At 51.3% G+C, this 6260-nt stretch overlaps 1 protein-coding gene across 2 annotated transcripts in view; it reads left to right on the top strand.

The window, feature by feature from the left end:
- The window catches only part of SDK2 (sidekick cell adhesion molecule 2), a 249400-nt gene that overhangs the window by 149332 nt on the left and 93808 nt on the right, over nt 1-6260 (top strand). The gene's annotated exons all lie outside the window — the stretch shown is intronic.

The raw sequence follows: 6260 nt of genomic DNA, 5'->3' as shown, positions 1-6260 counted from the left end.
GCCTGAATGTTTCACTCACTTGTGCAACTACTACTATACTCCCACTGCGTGCTGAACTGCGTTCTAGGCAGTGAGGACACAGGCAACAAAACCAGGACACCTGTTCCTGCCCTCAGGAAAGTAGTAGGGTGCCATAAAAGCTAAAAGGTAAATATATGATAGAATACAGAGCAGAGAAGCCCGTGGAGAGAATATAAAGTACAATAAGGAAAAATGAAGCCAGATTACAAGAGATAGAGGCTGGGGCAGCCCCGTCTCAGATATCCTATTTGATATAGTGGCTACAAAAGGCCATCTGGGGAGGTGACATTGAACAGTCTCAAAGGAAGCAAGAGAGTAAGGCACACAAAGAGATAAGGTCTTTCCAGCTAGGGAACAGCAAGTGCAAATGTCCTGTGGTAGGTTTGGGTGTCTGAGGGGTCGCTGAAGCAGAGAGAGGGAAGGAGAGAGTAGAAGGAGGTGTAGCTGAGGAACGGGAGCACTAGAGACACATGGCAGCATTCGAGAAGAGGTTGACGCTTTTGCTGTTACAGTGCAGTGGAAATAAGTATGCATGGTGGAGAAGAGGCATGATGCGATCTGATTGGAGGGAGAAAGCACTGTTTCCCGAATAAACAAAACCACAATGAAACACTGTCTCGTGTCCCACCAGATTGACAAAAACCAACAAGTCTGGCAAGACCAAGAGAGCATCTCCCATCCGTGCTGGCGAGAACACGAAGGGGTAAATGGGCGCAGATTTGGAAACAGTTTGGTGTTACCTGGTAAAATTAATGTGCGCATGCCCTGCCGCCCAACAGTTCCGTCCTTGGGCTCATGCTCGAGGGACTTTCTTAGCCGCATGCGCCAGAAGATCCCCAGGAGACTGTTCTTAGCAGGACAGCAAAACCCAGAAAACGGACCCAGCCTGCAGGTACACTGTGCCCTCTTGACACGTGGACACCCATGCAGCTGTGACAATGACTGGACTGAGTGTAAGCCCAATGCTGGAGCTCACACACACACACACACACACACGCACACCAGCAAATCATAGTAGATGACATAAAAAATAATTCCAGCTGTAAAGGGCTTGGAACCAGACTACATTAACCCGAAATTGTTTAAGGAGGCATTTCTGTGCGGCAACACTTGGGGGAATTGCCACAGCATTCGGGGCGACAGTTACCTCTGGAGAGGGAGGGGACGCACCTGGGGGTGCGGGGGACACCGTGGCGAGAGCAGGGAGGTTTGTTAGTGTTCCGTTCCCTAAGCTGGGTGGCGGGTATGTGAGCGTTCGTTCTCGTCCTCTGCAAAGTATCCGTGTAATGACATTCACTCTTCTGTATGCGTGACATACTTCATGATAAAAAAAAAAATGCTTTAGAAATAAATAAAGCAATGAACATATTCTGAAGTGGGATGCCTACTTCACAAGATCTTTTAAGATGTAACAAAGACATCAGGAATTTGGAGGCCCCTTGCAGCTGTGCCCCAGGCTCACACTTATTTGCTCTTTGGGGAGTTCGTTGGGAAAGGCGGCTCAGCGCAGTGGGCATCACGCGGTGTGTTAACAAGCGTGGACCTCGGGGAGCAAGTGCGAAACCCTTTATCTGTTTCCACCCTAATGTGTGTGCATTTTCCCAGGGGTTCCTGGGTCCCCAGGCTCTGCCAGCATGTGACCTCCCTCCCTCCAGCCTGCCTTCTGCCCCAGCCCGCTGAGTGGACGCCTTCTTGGCCCCTTGCTGCCGCTGTGCCTTGGGGCCCGTGAGCAGAGTGAAGGGCTCCGTGAGCGGGTCCCGGAAGCCCACTTGACTCAGTGCAGTGCTGAGAATGGGAGGGCGCTGGGGGCCTGAGAGCCATGGTGAGGCAAGGAGATTATGGGATGGAAACGTGGAGGAGGCATCAGTGGCCGAACTTGGACCAAGAGCAGCTGTGCCCTTCCTGCCGTCCCTCCCACCGTCCACATGTACATCCGTGCGCCCGTGTACAGTCATCCGTCGTCCTGCCCGCCCTTCCTGCACCCACCCCCTCCTCCCTCCGTCCATCCCTCCGTCTAACTCCTCCCTCCGATGAGGGCGGTGGGGGGGTGGGGGGGAGGCAGGCCCCCCGCTGAGCAGAGAGCCCAATGCGGGGCTCTATCCCAGGACCTGGAGATCATGACCTGAGCTGAAGGCAGAGGCTTGACCCACTGAGCCACGCAGGCGCCCCTTTCTTAATTCTTAACCCGAGTATGAGCATTGCGTGTGGACCATCCATCCATCCATCCATCCATCCATTTATCCACTGAACAGACCCACTTCCCAATGTCCCTTGATGTTCTTTCTTTTCCTCTGCTTAGCCCTGCTCTCCTGTTTCCTGGCCCTCACGCACTCTTCTTCCTCTGGACCGTCCCACCGTCACCCCACCACATACGCACACACACACACTTAACTAACACCTACTCTTATTTATGTTTCCACTTAGAAGAAGCCTCCGCAGCTCCGCCCCCAGTCTAAAGTAGGTCTCCTGCACCTACCTCTCACAGAAGAACCCCGTTCCTCCCTCCTCACGGTTGTCACAGTATGTCACTGAACATCTGACTCTTAAGTCCCACAAGGGTGGGGACCGGGTCTTTCTTCACTACCTGCCAGGACCGGCTGTGCTCTTCCTTCCATCCCTCTCACCAGACCTACATATGCGGGTCCAGGCATCCGTCCTTCTGCCTGCCTTTCCCCCATCCATCCCCTCCTTGTCTTCCTGTCTTCCTCCTTCCCTCCATCCATGCATCCCGCAGCAGGGGCTCAGTAAGAACCACCACATGATGGCATTGGGTGAGTTCAGAGGGAACCCACTGTGTGTGGAGTACGCCGCTAGCTGCCCGTCGGTTCTTGCTGATGAAGGCAGCTGCCTCTTGACGCTTACCGTGTAGCGGGGAGAGAGAAAGAATGTGCGCGAAGCTTGTTAAGGCAGGGGTGAGTTATGAAGGAAGCAGAGAGGAAATGTGGTGGCAGGGGGGCCAGGTTTGAATGCTGGCCCTGCCCAGCCCTGACTGCTTAAACGTTGGATAAGCCACTCTATCTCCATGAGCTTTAATTTCCTCACTGACGAAATGGAGCTAATAAAACTAGAGAGGGGAGAAAGAAACACTATTACCATGAAATTGCTTTAAATTGTTCAAATATATCTTCAGAGTTCTGTGAAAAGTTTTTTAAATAGATAAAATTATTGTGAGGACTGGAATCAATGTGATTTATTGATGCAATTTTTTTATAGACAGAGCCAAGTAATGGAAATTAATAAACAACTAAAAATGTGTATTTATTAGAGTCGTGCTAGCTGTGGTAGCATGAGGATTACGTGCACATGAAGTCCACCTAGAAAGAAAGCTGATGTAGGGTCAGCCACGGCAATCTCTGTTCTTTAATTCTGCCTGGTGGCATGGGATAATCTTTGCTGAAGAAGTCCATGTTTCAATGAAGCTGTGAAAAATGTACACGATTCTAATATTCTAATAATACAAACATTAGATATAATTTTTAGCACTTTAATATACTCTTCCAGTTTCTGTGTCTGCGTAACAAATTGCCGGAAAGCATAGTGGTGTACAACCATCATTTATTAGGCTCACCGAGTGGGTGAGCCTTGGATCTAGACAAGGCGCGGTAGGGATGGCTCATCCCCGCTCTGTACACTGTTAGAGGCTGGGGACTGAATTATGTGAGGGCTCACACGTTGATCTATATGTCCAGTGTGGGTGCTGGCTGTCTTCTGGGGACCTCAGTTCCTTTCTTCAGGCACCCTTCCCATGTCTATGTGGGCCAGCCCGAGCTTCCTTAAAACATGGCGACTGGATTCCAAGCAGATGTGTGTGGACAGAGAGATGGATCCAAGGGGAAGCTGCATCCTTTTGACGACCTAGCCTTGAACATGAGATACCATAAACTCCAGCACCTTTGTAAGAAGCACATGTTGGATGGGAGACAAATATTGATGCCGCCATCTTTGGAAAGACACACATCTTTGGAAAGATCCGGACACACACGTAGTATCTCATGTGATCCTAACTACAACCTATGAGGAAGGGACTCTTCATAATTGCGTTTTGCAGAAGAGGACGTTAAGGCTCAGCAAGGTCAAAATTTTGCCCAGGGTCGTGCCTGATAAGTGGCAGAAGTAGGTTTTTTGGGGGTTTTTTTGGTTTTTTTGTTTGTTTTTTGTTTTTAGATTTTACTTATTTATGTTTTTTGTTTTCAGATTTTATTTATTTATTTATTTGACAGAGAGAGAGATCACAAGTAGGCAAAGAGAGGCAGAGAGAGGAAGGGAAGTAGGCTCCCTGCCTAGCAGAGAGCCCAATATGGGGCTCGATCCCAGGACCCTGGGATCATGACCCGAGCCGAAGGCAGAGGATTTAACCCACTGAGCCACCCAGGCGCCCCCAGAAGTAGGTTTTGAACTCAAGTCTCAGTGACTCCAAAGCCATTACCATTACATTTACTGCCTGCCGAGTGTAGAGTAAGGATGCCAACCGTGCGTTCTCTTTCTTGAAATCCTTAATTGGCTGGATCCCTCTGAGATGCCATTGACTCCCGGCACCTTGGTGAATCATGGCTTGTTCTGGTGACATTCTAGGCAGGGGCCCTGCAGGCTTCTCAAGCCTGCATGAGAAGTAGGGTATAAGTAATTCAGCATGGAGGGCACATGATGTGGTGTGGGCATTAAGATGGGAAAGGTTGACTGGGGTCAGATTAGGGAGGGACCTCGAATCAAGCAAGGGGATTTAGACTTTCCTGGGACAATGAGGAGATCCCAAAGTTTCTGAGCAAGTCAGCGATATGTCCAGAAAAAATTAATTAGGAAGAGCGTGAGAGATGATGGGTTGGGGGGAGCCTATGGAGACCTTGTTGTGGGGGGTGGTCAGAGCAGCTGGAGTGACAGGGTTCGCTTGGTGGTGGGCCTGTGGGAACTAAGGTCAGAGGGCTTGGTGAATGAGAGGGGTAACCAAGAGGAGGAATCAGAGGACTTTGTCAGGACAGGGAAGGAAGCACAGCACCACAGAAGGCTCGAGGGCAGGAGCAGGAAGGAGCTATACACGAGAAGGAGGTATGAAAGGCCAACATTTCTGTTGGGAATCAAGTGTTGGGTTTTGGAGCTCAGAGAAGAGCCAGAGCAGATAGGAGAGTCTTTGTAGAGGGGCTGTGGTCAACATCATCAGAGGAGGGGAGGCAGTGTGGCAGGAGGAGAACCGAACCCAGGACTTTGGAAAAGGAGAGGGCGGGCGCCTGGTTCTCAAACTTTGGCGTGCGGCAGCGTCCTGGAGAGAGTGAATCAAGCACTCGGAGATCCGGGTGCATCAAAGCAGGGCCTTTCCATGGGGAGGAGGGAAGGGTGGGGACAACTATGGGCTTACCAAGTTCCAGAGGATTCTGAGACCCACTGTTAAGAGCCACTAGCTTGAGCCCAGCTGGTCATTCTCAACCTTGGCTCATGTTGGAACTACCTGAGCTGCTTCAGAAATACCCACACCTGCATCCTATCCGCCCCTTGGGAGACCTTAAAGGCCCCTCAGGGGGTTCGGAGGCTTAGAGAGGGAGAAGAGGCAGCGGTGTTCGAGAGGTTGGGAAATAACAGTCAAAGCAGCAGGAGACCAGGTGGCTTGGAACGTGGCCCCCTGGGCAGGGGAGGGGACAGTGGGCCATGGGGACATGCAGCTCAGTGTTCGGTGGTCAGAACCTGATTGCACATGGAAATGCTCATGGTCAGCTCACACGCCGTACCAGGGGAAACAGAAATCTGCTGGTGAGTTCTTGAACTTGGCATCAGCACTTTTTCTCATGGCCAAGCTGGGGACCATGATGCTTCTCACACTTGAACGTGGACCATGCCCTTCACCGGGGGTCTGGTGACGATGCCCGTTCTGATTCAGTAGGTCCGGGGTAGGCCTTGAGACTCTGCATTTCTAGCAGCTTCCCAGGGGCGCCCAGGCTGCCGGCCCACGGACCACACTTTGAGCAGCAAGGATGTGCATTCATGTTCAAAAGTCCTGACGTTGAGCAGAGACACCCCTTCCTGTATCCAGCGTAGCCCTCTGCTGCTAGACTCAAACCCTGCCGCGGTTCCCACAGCCAGGTGGGCGACCAGAAGTCACTCGATTCTGCTTCTCTGCTGCTCTCTTCCCCTTCTGGCTGACACACCAGAGCTGGGAGAAATGTTCCCTGCTTATCTGCCAGTGGGATAGGCATGTTTCTAAAAGAGCAATATGGTGCTTCCATTCACACATGCGTGGGCCTCCCACCCAA

This window comes from Mustela nivalis (genome assembly GCF_964662115.1).
Source record: "Mustela nivalis genome assembly, chromosome: 17".
In the NCBI taxonomy this organism is placed as follows: domain Eukaryota; kingdom Metazoa; phylum Chordata; class Mammalia; order Carnivora; family Mustelidae; genus Mustela; species Mustela nivalis.
Note: the sequence above shows the minus strand (reverse complement) of the source record. Positions and strands in the feature narration are given on the sequence as shown.